Genomic DNA, 24392 nt, shown 5'->3' on the forward strand with positions numbered 1-24392 from the left:
CAGAACCAGCGGCGGTCAATCCAGTCCAGAAACTGAGGTGGAGCAGGATACGTTTGGGGGGTGAGATCCGCCAGCCAGCCGGCAATCAAACGTCCGCAAACATCTGCAATGCCCACCAGGGACATTAATATGGCCGCCTGGCTTTCTCCGACTCCCCTCACCCGCATGTGGGCGACCAGGTGAATGTACGGCACAAAGTATGCAGCATTGATCAGTGTGATGGCCAGACAGTACTGCAGAAAGGGCCAACACGGAGAAGTTCCCACCCCCATAAAAAAGAGCGCTGATGGTGTGGAGGATCCGCCCCTACCGGAGGCAGGAGGGCCCACAAGGCACTGAATTTAGGGTGATCCCCGACAGGAGGAGCATGGCACCCCGCCAGGAGTACCTCTCCACCAGATACTGCAGAAGGGGCGTCAGGGCGAAGGAGAACACCCCGCAACCCGTCAGCACAAACCCCTGTGGCCAGAGTACGCCGGCGGGAAAAACACGAGGACACGGCCGCCATCGAGGGGGAGAAGATCAATGCCCATCCGAGCCCTGCAGAGAAGAAGAGACAAAGAGTTACCCCCAAAAAATTCATACTCACAATTTACAGCCCCCCCCCCCCACCGCTGGGTGACCAAGAAAGGAGCTACGAGTCTGCCCCCCCCCCCCCCCTAGAGTGCGACCCAGAAAGGAGCTATGAGTCTACCCCTCCCCCTGCTGGGTGACATGGAGTTCACAATCTGGGAAATGATGGAGGTGTAAGGAAGTCCCGCCCCCTAAGCCTCACCTGGGATGACTTACCTGTCACGACTCCAATACTGAGGTAGAGCTGGTAGAGGTGAGTGCAGAAGAGGCCAAAAACATCCCCAGAGAAGAGAGAACTCCGCCCACAGCGACCACCCGCCGATATCCAAACCGGAGGGCGAGGGCACAGCCCAGCGGGCCTGGGGAATAAAAAAAAAAAGAGATGAGGGGCCGTACGTGATGCATGAGGGGGAAGAGGGGCCACGGCGTGATGCATGAGGGGCCGCGGCGTGATGCGAGAGGTTGGGCAAAGGGCCGCGGCGTGATGCGGGAGGGGGCGAGGGGCCGCGGCGTGATCAAAGAGGGGGGCGAGGGGCCGCAGCATGATGTGGGAGGGCAACGAGGGGCCGGGGCGTGATGCGAGAGGGGGCGAGGGGCCGCGGCGTGATGCGAGAGGGGGGCGAGGGGCCGCGGCGTGATGCGAGAGGGGGACGAGGGGCCGCGGCGTGATGCGAGAGGGGGACGAGGGATTGCGGCGTGATCAGAGAGGGGGGCGAGGGGCCGCGGCGTAATGCGAGAGGGGGGCGAGGGGTCGCGGCGTGATGCGAGAGGTGGGACGAGAGGTCGCGGCGTGATCAGAGAGGGGCCGATGCGGGAGGGGGACAGGGGGCGAGGGGCCGTGGCGTGATGCGGGAAGGGGACGAGGGGCCACGGCGTGATGCGGGAGGGGAGTGAGGGGCCGCGGCGTGATGCGGGAGGGGAGTGAGGGGCTGCGGCGTAATGCGAGAGGGGGTGAGGGGCCGTGGCGTGATGCGAGAGGGGGGCGAGGGGCCGTGGCGTGATGCGAGAGGGGGACGAGGGGGCCACGGCGTGATGCGAGAGGGGGACGAGGGGCCGCGGCGTGATGCGAGAGGGGGTGAGGGCCCGCGGCGTAATGCGAGAGGGGGACGAGGGCCCGCAGCGTGATGCGAGAGGGGGCGAGGGGCCCCGGCGTGATCAGAGAGGGGGACGAGGGATTGCGGCGTGATCAGAGAGGGGGCGAGGGGCCGCGGCGTAATGCGAGAGGGGGGCGAGGGGCCGCGGCGTGATGCGAGAGGTGGGACGAGAGGTCGCGGCGTGATCAGAGAGGGGCCGATGCGGGAGGGGGACAGGGGGCGAGGGGCCACGGCGTGATGCGGGAGGGGAGTGAGGGGCCGCGGCGTGATGCGAGAGGGGGCGAGGGGCCGTGGCGTGATGCGAGAGGGGGGCGAGGGGCCGCGGCGTGATGCGAGAGGTGGGACGAGAAGTCGCGGCGTGATCAGAGAGGGGGACAAGGGGCCGCGGCGTGATGCGGGAGGGGGACAGGGGGCGAGGGGCCACGGCGTGATGCGGGAGGGGGACGAGGCGCCGGGCCTGATGGGTGAGGGGATGCGGGAGGGGAGTGAGGGCCGCGGCGTGATGCGGGAGGGGGACGAGGGGCCGCGGCGTGATGCGGGAGGGGGACGAGGGGCCGCGGCGTGATGCGGGAGGGGGACGAGGGGCCGCGGCGTGATGCGGGAGGGGGACGAGGGGCCGCGGCGTGATGCGGGAGGGGGACGAGGGGCCGCGGCGTGATGCGGGAGGGGAGTGAGGGTCCGCGGCGTGATGCGGGAGGGGAGTGAGGGTCCGCGGCGTGATGCGGGAGGGGAGTGAGGGGCCGCGGCGTGATGCGGGAGGGGGACGAGGGGCCGCGGCGTGATGCGGGAGGGGGACGAGGGGCCGCGGCGTGATGCGGGAGGGGGACGAGGGGCCGCGGCGTGATGCGGGAGGGGGACGAGGGGCCGCGGCGTGATGCGGGAGGGGGACGAGGGGCCGCGGCGTGATGCGGGAGGGGGACGAGGGGCCGCGGCGTGATGCGGGAAGGGGACGAGGGGCCGCGGCGTGATGCGGGAGGGGGACGAGGGGCCGCGGCGTGATGCGGGAGGGGGACGAGGGGCCGCGGCGTGATGCGGGAGGGGGACGAGGGGCCGCGGCGTGATGCGGGAGGGGGGACGAGGGGCCGCGGCGTGATGCGGGAAGGGGACGAGGGGCCGCGGCGTGATGCGGGAGGGGGACGAGGGGCCGCGGCGTGATGCGAGAGGGGGGCGAGGGGCCGCGGCGTGATGCGAGAGGGGGGCGAGGGGTCGCGGCGTGATGCGGGAGGGGGACGAGGGGTCGCGGCGTGATGCGGGAGGGGGACGAGGGGCCGCGGCGTGATGCGGGAGGGGGACGAGGGGCCGCGGCGTGATGCGGGAGGGGACGAGGGGCCGCGGCGTGATGCGGGAGGGGGACGAGGGGCCGCGGCGTGATGCGGGAGGGGGACGAGGGGCCGCGGCGTGATGCGGGAGGGGGACGAGGGGCCGCGGCGTGATGCGGGAGGGGGACGAGGGGCCGCGGCGTGATGCGGAGGGGGACGAGGGGCCGCGGCGTGATGCGAGAGGGGGACGAGGGGTCGCGGCGTGATGCGAGAGGGGGACGAGGGGCCGCGGCGTGATGCGGGAAGGGGACGAGGGGCCGCGGCGTGATGCGGGAAGGGGACGAGGGGCCGCGGCGTGATGCGGGAAGGGGACGAGGGGCCGCGGCGTGATGCGGGAAGGGGACGAGGGGCCGCGGCGTGATGCGGGAGGGGGACGAGGGGCCGCGGCGTGATGCGGAGGGGGACGAGATGCGGGAAGGGGAGTGAGGGGCCGCGGCGTGATGCGGGGAAGGGGAGTGAGGGGCCGCGGCGTGATGCGGGAAGGGGACGAGGGGCCGCAGTGTGATGCAGGGGCGGATCAGGCACTCTATAGTACTTACTCATTAGTTGCTGCACGGCGACTGCGCATGATGTCACCCAGGAAACACTGCTGGAAGTCGACTCAAAATACTCCACAATTCCGGGAAGAAAATCCCAAATGATCGCAGCGTTCCGAATACAAGTCCAGCCTGGAGGAAGCAGGAGAGGAGCAACACCACACCCATGTGTCCGCCATACCGGGGCAGAGACGTCTGATCTGGAGGGGAGGGGGGAGAGGAAATAATACAGGTCACTGATGACTGACATTAGGAGTAAGGTGTAGCGAAAGTCCATAGAAAAGAAATCCACAGGATGGCGCTCCACACAATTCACAAGGTGGTCAGCAGAAGGTGGCCCCACATTACCAAGGCCCCATGAACGATGTGGAAAGCTCCAGGTCAGGGTGAGAAAGCCGGGGGACAGATATGACGATTCTCAATGAAAACCTTCTTATCAGAGATCACCGCAGATGAATTCAGCCCATAAAGGTATAAATGTACCCCATGGTGGGGCAACATTAATATAATCGGAGATAAACTCACACGCTCCACAAATAAAATAAAAAAACACGCTTGTAACGTTTTCAACAGTCCCCACCAACAAGATGGCCACCACTTCCCGGTATATATCAGCGTCACGTCACCGACTCCTCGCTACGTTGTTTGGTCATAGATCGATGTCATAAGGTGGGTACAGGTGAGGGACGCCCCTGATGATGTCAATCTAGTCAGGTGGGAACAGGTGAGCATCTATGTGGGTACAAGCGAAGTGGACTAAATCAAGACGGGTACATGTGAGGTATATGGAATCAGGTGAGTACAGGTGAGGGGTACAGATGGGGTATATGGAATAAGGAGGGTACAGGTGAGGTGTACAGGGTCAGGGTGGGGGTGTACGGGAATCAGGTGGGTACAAGTGAGGTGTACGGAGTCAGGTGGGCACAGGTGGGGGAGTGTTGGATGTACAAAGTCAGGTGAGTACAGGTGGGGGGGGGGGGGGATGTACAGAGTCAGGTAGGTACAGGTTAGGGGGTTTACAGACTCAGATGGGCACAGGCGAGGTGTTCAGAGTCAGGTGGGTACAGATGAGGTGTATGGAGTCAGGTGGGCACAAGTAGGGCGGGGTGTACAGAGTCAAGTGAGCTCATATGAGGTGTACCGAGTCAGGTGGGCACAGGTGGGGGATTTACAGAGTCAGGTGGGCACAGGTAGGGGGCGTACAGAGTCAGGTGGGTACAAGTGGGGTGTACAGAGTCAGGTGGGTACAGGTGCGGGGGGGGGACAGATTCAGGTGGGTACAGGTGGGGGTGTGTACATAGTAAGGTGGGTACAGGTGGGGGGTGTGGGGGGGGTGTACAGAGTCAGGTGATTACAGGTAGGGGGTTTACAGAGCTAGGTGGGCACAGGTAGGGGAGCGTACAGAGTAAGGTGAGTACGAGTGGGGGGGTGTACAGAGTCAGGTGGGTACAGGTGCGGGGGGGGGGGGCAGAGTCAGGTGGATACAGGTGGGGGGTGTACAGGTTCAAGTGGGTACAGGTGGGGGTGTGTACATAGTAAGGTGGGTACAGGTGGGGGGTGTTCAGAGTCAGGTGGGCACAGGTGAGGTGTAAAGAGCCAGGTGGGCACGGTGGGGGGTTTACAGAGTCAGGTGGGTACAGATGGGGTGCACAGAGTCAGGTGGGTATAGGTGCGGGGGGTACAGAGTCAGGTGGGTACAGGTGCGGGGGGGGGGGGGGGCAGAGTCAGGTGGATAAGGTGGGGGTGTGTGTTCAGAGACAGGTGGGTACAGGTGGGGGGTGTGTGTTCAGAGACAGGTGGGCACAGGTGGGGGTGTTCAGAGTCAAGTGGGTACAGGTGGGGGTGTACAGTGTCAGGTGGGCAAAGGTGTGGGTGGTGTACAGAGACAGGCGGGGGGGTACAGAGCCAGGTGGGCACACGTGTGCATGTGGGGGGGACACAGCCAGGTGGGTACAGGTAGGGGGGGTGTACAGATTCAGGTGGGCACAGGTCTGGAGGTGTACAGATTCAGGTGGGCACAGGTCTGGGGGTGTACAGATTCAGGTGGGCACAGGTCTGGGGGTGTACAGATTCAGGTGGGCACAGGTCTGGGGGTGTACAGATTCAGGTGGGCACAGGTCTGGGGGTGTACAGATTCAGGTGGGCACAGGTCTGGGGGCGTACAGATTCAGGTGGGCACAGGTCTGGGGGCGTACAGATTCAGGTGGGGGGGTGTACAGTCAGGTGGGTACAGGTGGGGGGTGTAAAGAGTCAGTTGGTACAGGTGGAGGTGTATGGAGTCAGGTGCGCACAAGTAGGGCGGGGTGTACAGAGTCAAGTGAGCTCATATGAGGTGTACCGAGTCAGGAGGGTACAGGTGGGGGTGCAAAGATTTAGGTGGGCACAGGTGTGGGGGGTGCACAGAGTAAGGTGGGTACAGGTGGGGGGTGCAAAGATTTAGGTGGGCACAGGTGTGGGGGATGCACAGTCAGGTGGGCACAGGTGTGGGTGGTGTACAGAGACAGGTGGGGGGGGGTACAGAGCCAGGTGGGCACACGTGTGTGTGTGTGTGTGTGTGTGGGGGGGGGACCCAGGTGGGTACAGGTATGGGGGGTGTACAGATTCAGGTGGGCACAGGTCTAGGGGTGTACAGATTCAGGTGGGCACAGGTCTGGGGGGTGCACAGAGTCAGGTGGGGGGTGTGTACAGTCAGGTGGGTACAGGTGGGGGGTGTAAAGAGTCAGGTGGGTACATGTGAGGTGTATGGAGTCAGGTGGGCACAAGTTGGGCGGGGTGTACAGAGTCAAGTGAGCTCATATGAGGTGTACCGAGTCAGGTGGGTATAGGTGGGGGGGGTGTAAAGAGTCAGGTGGGTACAGGTGGGGGGTGTAAAGAGTCAGGTGGGTACAGGTGGGGGGGTGTAAAAAGTCAGGTGGGCACAGGTCTGTGGGTGTACAGAGTCAGGTGGGTACAGGACTGGGGGGTGTACAGAGTCAGCTGGGTACTGGTGGGGGGTGCAAAGATTTAGGTGAGCACAGGTGTGGGGGGTGTACAGATTCAGGTGGGCACAGGTCTGGGGTGTACAGAGTCAGGTGGGTACAGGTCTGGGGGTGCGCAGAGTCAGGTGGGCACAGGTCTGGGGGGGTGCACAGAGTCAGGTGGGGGGTGTGTACAGTCAGGTGGGGGGTGTAAAGAGTCAGGTGGGTACAGGTGAGGTGTATGGAGTCAGGTGGGCACAAGTAGGGCGGGGTTTACAGAGTCAAGTGAGCTCATATGAGGTGTACCGAGTCAGGTGGGGGGTGTAAAGAGTCAGGTGGGTACAGGTGGGGGGTGTAAAAAGTCAGGTGGGCACAGGTCTGCGGGTGTACAGAGTCAGGTGGGTACAGGACTGGCGGGTGTACAGAGTCAGGTGGGTACAGGAGGGGGGTGCAAAGATTTAGGTGGGCACAGGTGTGGGGGTGCTCAGAGTCAGGTAGGTACAGGTGTGGGGGGTGTACAGTCATTTGGGTACAGGTGGGGGGTGTACAGAGTCAGGTGGGTACAGATGGGGGGGGGGGTGTACAGAGTCAGGTGGGCACAGGTGGCAGGTGGTGTACAGAGTCAGGTGGGTACAGGTGGGGGGTGCAAAGATTTAGGTGAGCACAGGTGTGGGGGGTGTACAGATTCAGGTGGGCACAGGTCTGGGGGGTACAGAGTCAGGTGGGTACAGGTCTGGGGGGTGCGCAGAGTCAGGTGGGCACAGGTCTGGGGGGGTGCACAGAGTCAGGTGGGGGGTGTGTACAGTCAGGTGGGGGGTGTAAAGAGTCAGGTGGGTACAGGTGAGGTGTATGGAGTCAGGTGGGCACAAGTAGGGCGGGGTTTACAGAGTCAAGTGAGCTCATATGAGGTGTACCGAGTCAGGTGGGGGGGTGTAAAGAGGTCAGGTGGGTACAGGTGGGGGGTGTAAAAAGTCAGGTGGGCACAGGTCTGCGGGTGTACAGAGTCAGGTGGGTACAGGACTGGCGGGTGTACAGAGTCAGGTGGGTACAGGAGGGGGGTGCAAAGATTTAGGTGGGCACAGGTGTGGGGGGTGCTCAGAGTCCAGGTAGGTACAGGTGTGGGGGGTGTACAGTCATTTGGGTACAGGTGGGGGGTGTACAGAGTCAGGTGGGTACAGATGGGGGGGGGGTGTACAGAGTCAGGTGGGCACAGGTGGCAGGTGGTGTACAGAGTCAGGTGGGTACAGGTGGGGGGGGGTGTACCGAGTCAGGTGGGTACAGGTGGGGGGTGTACAGAGTCAGGTGGGTACAGGTGTGGGGGGGGACAGAGTCAGGTGGATACAGGTGGGGGTTGTGTTCAGAGTCAGGTGGGTACAGGTGAGGTGTAAAGAGTCAGGTGGGCACGGGTGGGGGGGTGTACAGAGTCAGGTGGGAACAGGGTGTGGGGGGGGGGGGTGTGCAGAGACAGGTGGGCCCAGGTGTGGGTGGTGTACAGAGACAGGTGGGGGTGTACAGATTCAGGTGGGCACAGGTGGGGGGGTGCACAGAGACAGGTGGCTACAGGTGGGGGGGGGTGGTACAGTCAGGTTGGTACAGGTGGGGGGTGTAAAGAGTCAGGTTGGTACAGGTGGGGGGTGTAAAGAGTCAGTTGGTACAGGTGAGGTGTATGGAGTCAGTTGGGCACAAGTAGGGCGGGGTGTACAGAGTCAAGTGAGCTCATATGAGGTGTACCGAGTCAGGTGGGTACAGGTGGGGGTGCTCAGAGTCAGGTGGGGGGGTACAGAATAAGGTGGGTACAGGTGCGGGGGATTGGGGGGATGTTCAGAAGTCAGGTGGGCACAGGTGAGGTCTAAAGAGTCCGGTGGGCACGGGTGCGGGGTGTACAGAGTCAGGTGGGAACAGGTGTGGGGGGGGGGGTGTGCAGAGTCAGGTGAGCACAGGTCTGGGGGGTGTACAGACTCAGGTGGGCACAGGTGTGGGTGGTGTACAGAGACAGGTGGGGGGGGGTACAGAGTCAGGTGGGCACACGTATCTGGGGAGGGGGACAGAGCCAGGTGGGTACAGGTATGGGGGGGGGGTGTACAGATTCAGGGTGGGCACAGGTCTGGGGGGTGCACAGAGACAGGTGGGGGGTGTAAAGTCAGGTGGGTACAGGTGTGAGGGGTGTACAGAGTCAGGTGGGCACAGGGGGGGGGTGTACAGAGTCAGGTGGGCACAGGGGGGGGGGTGTACAGAGTCAGGTGGGCACAGGTCTGGGGGTGTACAGAATCAGGTGTGCACAGGTGTGGTGGGTGCTCAGAGTCAGGTGGGTACAGTTGTGGGGGGGTGTTTACATTCAGGTGGGCGCAGGTGCGGGGGATACAGAGTAAGGTAGGTACTGGTCTGGGGGTGTACAGAGTCAAGTGAGCTCATATGAGGTGTACCGAGTCAGGTGGGGGGTGTAAAGAGTCAGGTGGGTACTGGTCTGGGGGGGTGTACAGAGTCCTGCAGGTGAAGTCTCCGGCAGGCTGAACCACCTCCTCCCAGCTGTGAGAGGAGAGCCCCCGTCACTGCTGGGAGAAGGAGCGTCTCTCTGTCACATGGAGGGGGTGGGGTATATCCATCTGCGGGAGGGGGGGTGTAGTATATATATATATATATATATATATATATATATATATATATATATATCTGAGCTGAGGGGTTATCTACAACGGGGGAATGGAATCCACCAATGGAGAAACGATCTTATCATGGAGGGTGATCAGAAGGAAGTGACTCCTAGTTATAGAAGGGTGGTCGGAGTCAGAGGGGCGGATCTCCCACACTTCAGGTGTCCCCATCCCTACAGCATCCCACAAACACAATCCCCCTTCTGATTAGACAGCCAATCAAAACCTGCGGAACCATCCTTAAAGAGTCATGAACTGTACACCAAAACCCACCCCTGGGGAACCGTCCTCGAAGAGTCATGAGCGCTCACCTCCAACAAACCACCTTCCATGAGCAGGACCCGCCCCCTGAGGAACCCCAAACCCCACCCCCCGAGAGAACCATCCTCTGAGCTGCAACAAATATGGAGGAACCATCCTCCATGAGTAGTCATCCCCTCCCCCTCCCCCGGGAACCATCCTCCATGAGTAGTCATCCCCTCCCCCTCCCCCGGAACCATCCTCCATGAGTAGTCATCCCAAACCCCTCCCCCGGGGAACCATCCTCCATGAGAAGTCATCCCAAACCCCTCCCCCGGGGAACCATCCTCCATGAGTAGTCATCCCAAACCCCTCCCCCGGGGAACCATCCTCCATGAGTAGTCATCCCAAACCCCTCCCCCGGGGAACCATCCTCCATGAGTAGTCATCCCAAACCCCTCCCCCGGGGAACCATCCTCCATGAGTAGTCATCCCAAACCCCTCCCCCGGGGAACCATCCTCCATGAGTAGTCATCCCAAACCCTTCCCCCGGGGAACCATCCTCCATGATGAGTCATCCCAAACCCCTCCCCCGGGAACCATCCTCCATGAGTAGTCATCCCAAACCCTTCCCCCGGGAACCTCCTCCGTGAGTAGTCATCCCAAACCCCTCCCCCGGGGAACCATCCTCCATGAGTAGTCATCCCAAACCCCTCCCCCGGGAACCATCCTCCATGAGTAGTCATCCCAAACCCCTCCCCCGGGGAACCCTCCTCCGTGAGTAGTCATCCCAAACCCCTCCCCCGGGGAACCCTCCTCCGTGAGTAGTCATCCCAAACCCCTCCCCCGGGGAACCATCCTCCATGAGTAGTCATCCCAAACCCCTCCCCCGGGAACCATCCTCCGTGAGTAGTCATCCCAAACCCTCCCCCGGGGAACCATCCTCCATGAGTAGATATCCCAAACCCCTCCCCCGGGGAACCATCCTCCATGAGTAGTCATCCCAAACCCCTCCCCCGGGAACCATCCTCCATGAGTAGTCATCCCAAACCCCTCCCCCGGGGAACCATCCTCCATGAGTAGTCATCCCAAACCCCTCCCCCGGAACCATCCTCCATGAGTAGTCATCCCAAACCCCTCCCCCGGGAACCATCCTCCATGAGTAGTCATCCCAAACCCCTCCCCCGGGGAACCATCCTCCATGATTAGTCATCCCAAACCCCTCCCCCGGGGAACCATCCTCCATGAGTAGTCATCCCAAACCCCTCCCCCGGGAACCATCCTCCATGATTAGTCATCCCAACCCCTCCCCCGGGGAACCATCCTCCATGAGTAGTCATCCCAAACCCCTCCCCCGGGAACCATCCTCCATGAGTAGTCATCCCAAACCCCTCCCCCGGGAACCATCCTCCATGAGTAGTCATCCCAAACCCCTCCCCCGGGAACCATCCTCCATGAGTAGTCATCCCAAACCCCTCCCCCGGGAACCATCCTCCATGAGTAGTCATCCCAAACCCCTCCCCCGGGGAACCATCCTCCATGAGTAGTCATCCCAAACCCCTCCCCCGGGAACCATCCTCCATGAGTAGTCATCCCAAACCCCTCCCCCGGGAACCATCCTCCGTGAGTAGTCATCCCAAACCCCTCCCCCGGGAACCATCCTCCATGAGTAGTCATCCCAAACCCCTCCCCCGGGGAACCATCCTCCATGAGTAGTCATCCCAAACCCCTCCCCCGGAGAACCATCCTCCATGAGTAGTCATCCCAAACCCTTCCCCCGGGGAACCATCCTCCATGAGTAGTCATCCCAAACCCCTCCCCCGGGAACCATCCTCCATGAGTAGTCATCCCAACCCCTCCCCCGGAGAACCATCCTCCATGAGTAGTCATCCAAACCCCTCCCCCCGGGGAACCATCCTCCGTGAGTAGTCATCCCAAACCCCTCCCCCGGGACCATCCTCCATGAGTAGTCATCCCAAACCCCTCCCCCGGGAACCATCCTCCGTGAGTAGTCATCCCAAACCCCTCCCCCGGAGAACCATCCTCCATGAGTAGTCATCCCAAACCCCTCCCCCGGGGAACCATCCTCCATGAGTAGTCATCCCAAACCCCTCCCCCGGAGAACCATCCTCCATGAGTAGTCATCCCAAACCCCTCCCCCGGGAACCATCCTCCGTGAGTAGTCATCCCAAACCCCTCCCCCGGAGAACCATCCTCCATGAGTAGTCATCCCAAACCCCTCCCCCGGGAACCATCCTCCATGAGTAGTCATCCCAAACCCCTCCCCCGGAGAACCATCCTCCATGAGTAGTCATCCCAAACCCCTCCCCCGAGAACCATCCTCCATGAGTAGTCATCCCAAACCCCTCCCCCGGGAACCATCCTCCGTGAGTAGTCATCCCAAACCCCTCCCCCGGGGAACCATCCTCCATGAGTAGTCATCCCAAACCACTCCCCCGGGGAACCATCCTCCATGAGTAGTCATCCCAAACCCCTCCCCGGGAACCATCCTCCATGAGTAGTCATCCCAAACCCCTCCCCCGGGAACCATCCTCCATGAGTAGTCATCCCAAACCCTCCCCCGGGAACCATCCTCCATGAGTAGTCATCCCAAACCCCTCCCCCGGGAACCATCCTCCATGAGTAGATATCCCAAACCCCTCCCCCGGGGAACCATCCTCCATGAGTAGTCATCCCAAACCCCTCCCCCGGGGAACCATCCTCCATGAGTAGTCATCCCAAACCCCTCCCCCGGGAACCATCCTCCATGAGTAGTCATCCCAAACCCCTCCCCCGGGAACCATCCTCCATGAGTAGTCATCCCAAACCCCTCCCCCAGGAACCATCCTCCATGAGTAGTCATCCCAAACCCCTCCCCCGGGAACCATCCTCCATGAGTAGTCATCCCAAACCCCTCCCCCGGGGAACCATCCTCCATGAGTAGTCATCCCAAACCCCTCCCCCGGGAACCATCCTCCATGAGTAGTCACCCCAAACCCCTCCCCCGGAGAACCATCCTCTATGAGTAGTCATCCCAAACCCCTCCCCCGGGAACCATCTTCCATGAGTAGTCATCCCAAACCCCTCCCCCGGGGAACCATCCTCCATGAGTAGTCATCCCAAACCCCTCCCCCGGGAACCATCCTCCATGAGTAGTCATCCCAAACCCCTCCCCCGGGGAACCATCCTCCATGAGTAGTCATCCCAAACCCCTCCCCCGGGGAACCATCCTCCATGAGTAGTCATCCCAAACCCCTCCCCCGGGGAACCATCCTCCATGAGTAGTCACCCAAACCCCTCCCCCGGGAACCATCCTCTATGAGTAGTCATCCCAAACCCTCCCCCGGGAACCATCTTCCATGAGTAGTCATCCCCAAACCCCTCCCCCGGAGAACCATCCCTCTATGAGTAGTCATCCAAACCCCTCCCCCGGGGAACCATCCTCCATGAGTAGTCATCCCAAACCCCTCCCCCGGGAACCATCCTCCATGAGTAGTCATCCCAAACCCCTCCCCCGGGGAACCATCCTCCATGAGTAGTCATCCCCAAACCCCTCCCCCGGGGAACCATCCTCATGAGTAGTCACCCCAAACCCCTCCCCCGGAGAACCATCCTCTATGAGTAGTCATCCCAAACCCCTCCCCCGGGAACCATCTTCCATGAGTAGTCATCCCAAACCCTCCCCCGGAGAACCATCCTCTATGAGTAGTCATCCCAAACCCCTCCCCCGGGGAACCATCCTCCATGAGTAGTCACCCCAAACCCCTCCCCCGGAGAACCATCCTCTAATGAGTAGTCATCCCAAACCCCTCCCCCGGGAACCATCTTCCATGAGTAGTCATCCCAAACCCCTCCCCCGGAGAACCATCCTCTATGAGTAGTCATCCCAAACCCCTCCCCCGGGGAACCATCCTCCATGAGTAGTCATCCCAAACCCCTCCCCCGGAGAACCATCCTCCATGAGTAGTCATCCCAAACCCCTCCCCCGGGAACCATCCTCCGTGAGTAGTCATCCCAAACCCCTCCCCCGGGGAGCCATCCTCCATGAGTAGTCATCCCAAACCCCTCCCCCGGGAACCCTCCTTTATGAACAATGAATATGCCTCATACCACCAGTCACCAATAAGATTCCAGGTTTCAGTTGATTGAAGCATGAAGAAGGAAATCACTGACGCTCTGAGGACCGCCCCTGAGTAGGCTGGACCTAACACACTGCCAATCAGGAGAAAGGATAACAAACTGCTCAGTCTCACCTCCTGTCACATGATCCCCGGTGATGGCTCCTCCCACATTGATCTCAGTGCGGGACGATGGAACGCTGCAGGAGGCCTGAAAAAACAGTGTCAGTGCTGTACGGGGTCCGCATCAATAAGCCCCACCCAATCCCCCTCCCCAATCCCTCTCCACCAATCCCCCTCCCCCAATCCCTCTCCACCAATCCCCCTCCTCCTCCTCTGGGTGATCTCTGCACATTGCGGGGTCTGTTGCAGATTCCTCCCTTTTTTTTTTGAAGAAACCCCCTGTGTGTTTCTCTGTGTACATGTGTAGAGTGAATGGGAGGGACTTTATAATTATCAATCAGCTGTGCACCTGCAGGGCTTTAATAAGGAAAGGGGGCGGGGTCTGCATCCCTTTAGATGTGATTTCCTATTGGAAGGATCTCCCCAAAAAAAGGTCATTTGTGTTGCAGGAGATGCACAAAATGTGACATGTATCTCTGTGCAGACTTCTAGGAAAATCAGTCAGCCAATCACACAAGCAGGATAGGACATAATATCTGGGGGCGGGGCACAGAAGTGACAATGATTGCCGGAGTTCTGCCATATATCGCCCCCCATGGGATGGTCTCCGCCCCGTCCTGTGCAGGCGCAGTGTTTGTGTAGTACGGAGGAGAAGGAGATTCGGGAAATCTCGGAAGATGAGCGGTGCACAGAGTCCGGGTTGAAGCCCCCCATCCAGGTGCACAGAGTCCAGGTTGAAGCCCCCCATCCAGGCGCACAGAGTCCGGGTTGAAGCCCCCCCATCCAGGCGCACAGAGTCCGGGTTGAAGCCCCCCCATCCAGGCGCACAGAGTCCGGGTTGAAGCCCCCCATCCAGGCGCACAGAGTCCGGGTTGAAGCCCCCCATCCAGGCGCACAGAGTCCGGGTTGAAGCCCCCCATCCAGGCGCACAGAGTCCGGGTTGAAGCCCCTCCATCCAGGTGCACACAGGGCGGCACATATTAGCGGGCCCTCGCTTCCCTCGGCTCTGTGTATTCTGACTCTATGTACACTTGGATGGTTGGGGTAGAACCCGGACGCAGTGCGCAGGCGCCGCTCGTCTCCGTATATTTCCGGAATGTGGTTGTGCTGAGTTCTGCGCACTACACAGCGTACACCATCCGATGGACGGACTCTAAGGAAGAACTCCGCTCATATTCTCTCTGTGATTTCCCATGACGGTGGAGTTCCCCTTTAATATGTGATTTGGGGGGATTAGGGATGGGGGTTCAGGAAGGCTCCGCCCCCTCACTCCTCCTCCAATCACATTTCATACATTCCTCATATATATATATATATATATATATATATATATATAATATCTCTGTATACACCCCTCCCCCTATCATATCTCTCGGTGGTGGGTATCGGGTATATGGTGGGTGGGTGGGTGGGGGTAGGTAGGTAGGTAGGTGGGTCGGTAAGTACCGTTACATTACCTCGTGCCGGTGGCTGTCAGTCGTCAGGTGCGGTGGGCGGGGATCTCGGTGATGTTTTTGAATGGAGGGGGCGGTGGTTATTGTGACCTGCGATGCAGTGTGCGTTCCACAGGGCCGGAAGTGTATTGCGTTCCATAGTAGCGGGGGTGTATTGCGTTCCATAGGGCGGAAGTGTATTGCGTTGCACAGGGGCGGAAGTGTATTGCGTTGTACAGTTGCGGTGTAGTGTCACAGTTTGATGCCTATCACAGGATGGTGCGGAAGTGACGTTGTTGCGTACTGCGCATGCGCGATGCGCTCCAAACGCTCGCGCCGTGCGTTCCAACATAGTTTCGGCAATACAGTTCAGCGAAACCATCACATAATGTTACGGAAGTGATGTTACACACAACACAAACACGGCCACGTTGTTGCGTACTGCGCATGCGCGATGCGTTCCAAACACTTGCGCCGTGCGTTCCAACATAGTTTCGGCAATACAGTTCAGCGAAACCATCACATAATGTTACGGAAGTGATGTTACACACAACACAAACACTGGGCCGTTCGTTACAACACTAATACTTCCCTTGTTACCTAGTAGGTTTTGCATTGCTGGGACTTGTAGTGCCTATCCTGAGCTACATGCTTCAATGTACAGTGTCCTCATCCCTATCCCCATGCTTCAATGTTCAGTGTCCATCCTTATCCCCGTGCTTCAATGTTCAGTGTCCTCATCCTTATCCCCGAGCTTCAATGTTCAGTGTCCATCCTTATCCCCGTGCTTCAATGTTCAGTGTCCTCATCCCTATCCGCGAGCTTCAATGTTCAGTGTCCTCATCCTTATCCCTGTGCTTCAATGTTCAGTGTCCTCATCCCTATCCCCATGCTTCAATGTTCAGTGTCCTCATCCCCTATCCGCGAGCTTCAATGTTCAGTGTCCTCATCCTTATCCCTGTGCTTCAATGTTCAGTGTCCTCATCCCTATCCCCATGCTTCAATGTTCAGTGTCCTCATCCCTATCCGCAAGCTTCAATGTTCAGTGTCCTCATCCTTATCCCTGTGCTTCAATGTTCAGTGTCCTCATCCCTATCCCCATGCTTCAATGTTCAGTGTCCTCATCCTGATCCGCAAGCTTCAATGTTCAGTGTCCTCATCCTTATCCCTGTGCTTCAATGTTCAGTGTCCTCATCCCTATCCGCAAGCTTTAAATGTTCAGTGTCCTCATCCTTATCCCTGTGCTTCAATGTTCAGTGTCCTCATCCTTATCCCTGAGCTTCAATGTTCAGTGTCCTCATCCCTATCCCCCTGCTTCAATGTTCAGTGTCCTCATCCCTATCCGCGAGCTTCAATGTTCAGTGTCCTCATCGAAGCAGGGGGATAAGGATGAGGACACTGAACATTGAAGCTCGCGGATAGGGATGAGGACACTGAACATTGAAGCAGGGGGATAGGGATGAGGACACTGAACATTGAAGCTCGGGATAAGGATGAGGACACTGAACATTGAAGCTCGCGGATAGGGATGAGGACACTGAACATTGAAGCTCGCGGATAGGGATGAGGACACTGAACATTGAAGCAGGGGGATAGGGATGAGGACACTGAACATTGAAGCTCGGGGATAAGGATGAGGACCCTGAACATTGAAGCAGGGGGATAAGGATGAGGACACTGAACATTGAAGCTCGCGGATAGGGATGAGGACACTGAACATTGAAGCAGGGGGATAGGGATGAGGACACTGAACATTGAAGCTCGGGGATAAGGATGAGGACCCTGAACATTGAAGCAGGGGGATAAGGATGAGGACACTGAACATTGAAGCTCGCGGATAGGGATGAGGACACTGAACATTGAAGCTCAGGGATAAGGATGAGGACACTGAACATTGAAGCTTGCGGATCAGGATGAGGACACTGAACATTGAAGCATGGGGATAGGGATGAGGACACTGAACATTGAAGCACAGGGATAAGGATGAGGACACTGAACATTGAAGCTCGCGGATAGGGATGAGGACACTGAACATTGAAGCATGGGGATAGGGATGAGGACACTGAACATTGAAGCACAGGGATAAGGATGAGGACACTGAACATTGAAGCTCGCGGATAGGGATGAGGACACTGAACATTGAAGCATGGGGATAGGGATGAGGACACTGAACATTGAAGCACAGGGATAAGGATGAGGACACTGAACATTGAAGCTCGCGGATAGGGATGAGGACACTGAACATTGAAGCATGGGGATAGGGATGAGGACACTGAACATTGAAGCTCGGGGATAAGGATGAGGACACTGAACATTGAAGCTCGCGGATAGGGATGAGGACACTGAACATTGAAGCACGGGGATAAGGATGGACACTGAACATTGAAGCACGGGGATAAGGATGGACACTGAACATTGAAGCACGGGGATAAGGATGGACACTGAACATTGAAGCTCGGGGATAAGGATGAGGACACTGAACATTGAAGCACGGGGGATAAGGATGAGGACACTGAACATTGAAGCTCGGGGATAAGGATGAGGACACTGAACATTGAAGCACGGGGATAAGGATGGACACTGAACATTGAAGCATGGGGATAGGGATGAGGACACTGAACATTGAAGCACAGGGATAAGGATGAGGACACTGAACATTGAAGCTCGCGGATAGGGATGAGGACACTGAACATTGAAGCCATGGGGATAGGGATGAGGACACTGAACATTGAAGCACAGGGATAAGGATGAGGACACTGAACATTGAAGCTCGCGGATAGGGATGAGGACACTGAACATTGAAGCATGGGGATAGGGATGAGGACACTGAACATTGAAGCACAGGGATAAGGATGAGGACACTGAACATTGAAGCTCGCGGATAGGGATGAGGACACTGAACATTGAAGCATGGGGATAGGGATGAGGACACTGAACATTGAAGCTCGGGGATAAGGATGAGGACACTGAACATTGAAGCTCGCGGATAGGGATGAGGACACTGAACATTGAAGCACGGGGATAAGGATGGACACTGAACATTGAAGCACGGGGATAGGGATGAGGACACTGAACATTGAAGCACGGGGATAAGGATGGACACTGAACATTGAAGCACGGGGATAAGGATGGACACTGAACATTGAAGCTCGGGGATAAGGATGAGGACACTGAACATTGAAGCACGGGGATAGGGATGAGGACACTGAACATTGAAGCATGGGGATAGGGATGAGGACACTGAACATTGAAGCATGTAGCTCAGGATAGGCACTACAAGTCCCAGCAATGCAAAACCTACTAGGTAACAAGGGAAGTATTAGTGTTGTGACGCACGGCCCAGTGTTTGTGTTGTGTGTAACGTCACTTCCGTAACATTATGTGATGGTTTCGCTGAACTGTATTGCCGAAACTATGTTGGAACGCACGGCGCAAGTGTTTGGAACGCATCGCGCATGCGCAGTACGCAACAACGTGGCCCGTGTTTGTGTTGTGTGTAACATCACTTCCGTAACATTATGTGATGGTTTCGCTGAACTGTATTGCCGAAACTATGTTGGAACGCACGGCGCGAGCGTTTGGAGCGCATCGCGCATGCGCAGTACGCAACAACGTCACTTCCGCACCATCCTGTGATAGGCATCAAACTGTGACACTACAGCGGAAGTGTGTTGCGTTCCACATGGGCGGAAGTGTGTTGCGTACCACAGGGACGGAAGTGTATTGCGTTCCACATGGGCGGAAGTGTTTTGCGTTCCACGGGGGCGGAAGTGGTAGGGTGTGGGCGGGGTGTTGGAGTGTATGAGGAGCGGAGGATTGTGGGGAAGGGGATTCCCCGACACGAGGAGGCGCACAGAGAGCGGAGGAGACGGGAAGGCTCTAATCTATCGATCTCTACACCCCACAGACTGACCGAGACTCCTCCCGGGGGTGAGTGTACCGGGGAAGGGGGAGGGGTAGGGATCGGTGGGGGGATGGGGTGCCGGAGATGGGCGGGACCACAATAATAACATTGCTGGGTGATATGTGGGCGGTCCTCTGTACGCCCCTCCCCCTGTCCTCTCTTATATCGGGGTCTCCCCTCCCCCCCCCATCACACAGATATTACAATTCAATCAGAGGAAGGAGGGGCGGGATCTGTCAGTGGATGTGGGAGGAGTCTGCTGTGAGTCCCACCCTATTGTGGGCGGGTTGGAGGAAGTCTGAGGACATCAAGCATCATCTAGCTCTTTCCTCCCCATCCCCCCTTTCATTGGGTGACAGTCATGAAGACTGGGCGTCACCTATGCAAATATTACCGGTTTAGGACTGCCAACTCCTCCTCTTAAGGCATAACTCCTCCCACCGCCGGTGTCAGGACAGGGAAGGGGCGTTGTCTGTGATCAGCCCCTCCCACCCGCCATCATCTGCCTGCCTTGTATAGAGAAGAACAGAGATTCTGTCCTTGTCCCCGCCCCCTTCAGGAGATGTCCCCTCCCCCACACTCCAGAGATTTCTTCCCCTGGGGGGAGGGGAGGGGGCGGGGGTTATATAAGGAATATAAATTGATACTTTGTGCTACAAATCCAATAAAATTTATTTTCTTCATAAATGTAATTCTAACCCCGTCCTGAGAGTGGGCTATACTGTTTGGGGCATTTAAAATGTTGGGGGGACCCCTGTGCTGTTGGGGTGGGACTCTGCTCGTGGGGGACCCCTGTGGGGTTGGGGGGGCAGTGTACTGTGGGGGGGTTGCTCTGGTGTCGGTCGGAGTTTCTCGGGGGAGGGGGGGGGTTGCTCTGGTGTCGGTCGGAGTTTCTCGGGGGAGGGGGGGGGTTGCTCTGGTGTCGGTCGGAGTTCTCGGGGGAGGGGGGGGGGTTGCTCTGGTGTCGGTCTGAGTTTCTCGGGGGAGGGGGGGTTGCTCTGGTGTCGGTCGGAGTTTCTCGGGGGAGGGGGGGTTGCTCTGGTGTCGGTCTGAGTTTCTCGGGGGAGGGGGGGGTTGCTCTGGTGTCGGTCGGAGTTTCTTGGGGGAGGGGGGGGGGTTGCTCTGGTGTCAGTCGGAGTTTCTCGGGGGAGGGGGGGTTGCTCTGGTGTCAGTCGGAGTTTCTCGGGGGAGGGGGGGTTGCTCTGGTGTCAGTCGGAGTTTCTCGGGGGAGGGGGGGTTGCTCTGGTGTCAGTCCGGAGTTTCTCGGGGGAGGGGGGTTTGCTCTGGTGTCGGTCGGAGTTGGGGGAGGGGGGGGGGTTGCTCTGGTGTCAGTCGGAGTTTCTCGGGGGAGGGGGGGTTGCTCTGGTGTCAGTCGGAGTTTCTCGGGGGAGGGGGGGTTGCTCTGGTGTCAGTCGGAGTTTCTCGGGGGTGGGGGGGGGTTGCTCTGGTGTCGGTCGGAGTTTCTCGGGGGAGGGGGGGGTTGCTCTGGTGTCGGTCGGAGTTTCTCGGGGGAGGGGGGGGGTTGCTCTGGTGTTGGTCGGAGTTTCTCGGGGGAGGGGGGGTTGCTCTGGTGTCGGTCGGAGTTTCTCGGGGGAGGGGGGGGGGTTGCTCTGGTGTCGGTCGGAGTTTCTCGGGGGAGGGGGGGGTTGCTCTGGTGTCGGTCGGAGTTTCTCGGGGGTGGGGGGGGGTTGCTCTGGTGTCAGTCGGAGTTTCTCGGGGGAGGGGGGGTTGCTCTGGTGTCAGTCGGAGTTTCTCGGGGGAGGGGGGGTTGCTCTGGTGTCAGTCGGAGTTTCTCGGGGGAGGGGGGTTGCTCTGGTGTTGGTCGGAGTTTCTCGGGGGAGGGGGGGGGTTGCTCTGGTGTTGGTCGGAGTTTCTCGGGGGAGGGGGGGTTGCTCTGGTGTCGGTCGGAGTTTCTCGGGGAGGGGGGGGGTTGCTCTGGTGTCGGTCGGAGTTTCTCGGGGGAGGGGGTTTGCTCTGGTGTCGGTCGGAGTTTCTCGGGGGAGGGGGGTTTGCTCTGGTGTCGGTCGGAGTTTCTCGGGGGAGGGGGGGGTTGCTCTGGTGTTGGTCGGAGTTTCTCGGGGGAGGGGGGTTTGCTCTGGTGTCGGTCGGAGTTTCTTGGGGGAGGGGGGGGTTGCTCTGGTGTCAGTCGGAGTTTCTCGGGGGAGGGGGGGTTGCTCTGGTGTCAGTCGGAGTTTCTCGGGGGAGGGGGGTTTGCTCTGGTGTCGGTCGGAGTTTCTTGGGGGAGGGGGGGGGGTTGCTCTGGTGTCAGTCGGAGTTTCTCGGGGGAGGGGGGGTTGCTCTGGTGTCAGTCGGAGTTTCTCGGGGGAGGGGGGGTTGCTCTGGTGTCAGTCGGAGTTTCTCGGGGGAGGGGGGGTTGCTCTGGTGTCAGTCGGAGTTTCTCGGGGGAGGGGGTTTGCTCTGGTGTCGGTCGGAGTTTCTCGGGGGAGGGGGGGGTTGCTCTGGTGTCAGTCGGAGTTCTCGGGGGAGGGGGGGTTGCTCTGGTGTCAGTCGGAGTTTCTCGGGGGAGGGGGGGTTGCTCTGGTGTCAGTCGGAGTTTCTCGGGGGAGGGGGGGTTGCTCTGGTGTCAGTCGGAGTTTCTCGGGGGTGGGGGGGGGTTGCTCTGGTGTCGGTCGGAGTTTCTCGGGGGAGGGGGGGGTTGCTCTGGTGTCGGTCGGAGTATTTCTGATCACCTCTCGGGATTACAAAAGGGAAAATATCCAGTGAGCGGCGGTTGTGTGGAGGAAAATGGGGAGACGAATTCCAGATGATAGAAATGGGGCCCCACCCAGGAGGGACCTAATTGGCTCCAACCCACTACTAGTAATGGGGACATAATAATAATAATAATAATAATAATAAAGGGCGCAGTGATTGGAGGGAACAATTGGCTGAAGCACTTCTTGTGTGGCCAATCACAGATCAGCGGGGGAGGGGCATGCCTCGATGTACATTGTCAGCCCATGGGGGAGGAGCCAGGACATGGGAGGGTTTTATTGGAGAAGAGACATTGGGCCCGCCTCCAAAGACAGATTCCAATGCACACTCCGCCCCCTTCCCTGTGTATGGGAGTGGCCTATACCTGAGCTCCTCCCCCTGTACACTCTTGTCTGTATCACGATTGGCTCACCATTGGGGGGCGGAGTCTGGATCCCCATCAGTAGTGGGCGTGTCAGGGGAGGAGATAAAATATTCAGACTCCGCCTGTCTGATGAGCCAATCACAGGAGAGTCGGACTCCTCCTCCAATGGTTGTCCTAGATGGGGGCGGAGTCATCTGATTCCCCTCCCCCGAGGTCTGTCTGAGGAACCAATTGTAGCAGTCAGATATCCCTCCCAGGGCTGTGATTGGCTCCTGTCACTGAAGGCGGGGACTACACCCCAACCCCCTATAGCTACAATACATGGAGGCGGAGTCATATCCCCCACCTTCATGTGTCGGGAGCCAATCACACGAGTCAGACTCCTCCCCCACATGACTATATGGGCGGGGTCTGTCTTATGACCATAACAACCCCGCCCCCTCTCTCAAGGCGGTGTTGGGGGAGGGGATTTTTCTATGTCATGTATAGAGGGGGAGCGGCTCGGTGTTGGGGGCGGGGCGGGTCGCGCTGAAATTCGGTTCTCACGCCGCTCAGCCCCGTTCGTGTTTATCCCGATATGCGGTGACGTACTTCCGGTTCACTTCCGGGTTCGGCTCTCGGCTTCCTGCTCTCAGTTCCAGCGTGGAGCTTCCGCCCCCGGCGCGCACGTTTTCATGGTGATGACGTCCTTTCCGCAGTCTTCTTTATTATCCCGCTACCCCCCCCCCCCCCAATCACCCGATGGTACAGACCGGCCCATTCAGGATCACACGGCGGGAGAGACCACTGCGGGGGGACGGGGGGGGACGGGATCCGATCCTTACTTATACACAGCAATCTACAACATGACCGCTCATCGTCAACTGTCACTATTTTACCTGCAGCCAGGAAAACGAGTCACTTTTCTCCTGTCAGAGACTGGAAAAGGCTGCCAATTCAAAGTATAGCTGTGACTGTCAGGACTCTGCGCACGGTCCCCGTGTCACGTCACATTTGCTCCCCGCTGGACTGCGCATGCGCAACGCCCCCCATATACGTTCCAACACGGGACCCCTCGCTTCGCTCGCCGCACTCGGGGCGTGATTATAATCCAACTCTGTGTCCACTTGGACGGTGGGGCTTGTACCTAAACGCAGCGGTGGAACGCATATGGCGACATCGCGCATGCGCAGTCCAGCGGGTAGCCAAATGTGATTTCTTGTCATATGTGACGAAACGCCGGTCTGGAGCTGCCTGACCACATCCAAGTGTTTGAGGGGCGGCCTGATGATGGCAGGATGATGTCATAGTGCACGGGAGCCGAGCAGCCAGAGCCTCCTGTGCAGGGAGCGGGACTGTCAGAGCACTGAGGGGATCACCTGGTGTAGAGAGACTGTGACCCAGGAGGGGGCGGGTTGTGTCAGAGCACTGAGGGGATCACCCGGTGTAGAGACTGTGACCCAGGAGGGGGCGGGTTGTGTCAGAGCACTGAGGGGATCACCCGGTGTAGAGACTGTGACCCAGGAGGGGGCGTGTTGTGTCCGAGCACTGAGGGGATCACCTGGTGTAGAGAGACTGTGACCCAGGAGGGGGCGTGTTGTGTCAGAGCACTGAGGGGATCACCCGGTGTAGAGAGACTGTGACCCAGGAGGGGGCGTGTTGTGTCCGAGCACTGAGGGGATCACCTGGTGTAGAGAGACTGTGACCCAGGAGGGGGCGTGTTGTGTCAGAGCACTGAGGGGATCACCCGGTGTAGAGAGACTGTGACCCAGGAGGGGGCGTGTTGTGTCAGAGCACTGAGGGGATCACCTGGTGTAGAGAGACTGTGACCCAGGAGGGGCGGGTTGTATCAGAGCACTGAGGGGATCACCTGGTGTAGAGAGACTGTGACCCAGGAGGGGGCGGGTTGTATCAGAGCACTGAGGGGATCACCTGGTGTAGAGAGACTGTGACCCAGGAGGGGGGCGTGTGGTTGAAGGGACAGAAGGGGAGGGAGGGGCCGGTGCTCTGGCGGTATTTTTGGAACAGTCCTGCAAGCATCATCTTTGGGTCAGTTTAGGCTCCGCCCCTCCCCATTGGAATCAGTGGGCACCGCTCCTGAAGTGTCGCTTTTCTGGTGCATTTAACCCTTTCTTATGCCGGTAGTGGGGGGGGGGGGGGGGGTTTAAAATTGCAGATAAAACCAGCAGCACTTTGATGAGAACCCTGTGAGGATTGTATGAGATGGAGAGTTTTGTATTCTTCATATGGAGGCGGAGCCAAGCTAGATTTTTTTTTTTTTTTTTTTTTTTAACCTCTTCCTCTTCCCCGTTTCTCACACTCTGTATGGAATATCTTGTATCCTCTCTTGCACTGTGTATGATGTTCTCCCCTCCCCCCCCCACAG

General features: G+C 58.9%; 1 pseudogene; it reads right to left on the reverse strand.

Annotated features, from left to right (window-relative positions):
- Nucleotide 1: 1 nt before the first annotated feature.
- On the reverse strand, nucleotides 2-15210 carry LOC143959389 (monocarboxylate transporter 13-like; annotated as a pseudogene).
- Between the last annotated feature and the right edge of the window lie 9182 nt (nucleotides 15211-24392).

This window comes from Lithobates pipiens, unplaced genomic scaffold, assembly GCF_037356315.1.
Source record: "Lithobates pipiens isolate NorthernLeopardFrog02 unplaced genomic scaffold, aLitPip1_a1.2 Scaffold_73, whole genome shotgun sequence".
NCBI classification, from domain to species: Eukaryota; Metazoa; Chordata; class Amphibia; order Anura; family Ranidae; genus Lithobates; species Lithobates pipiens.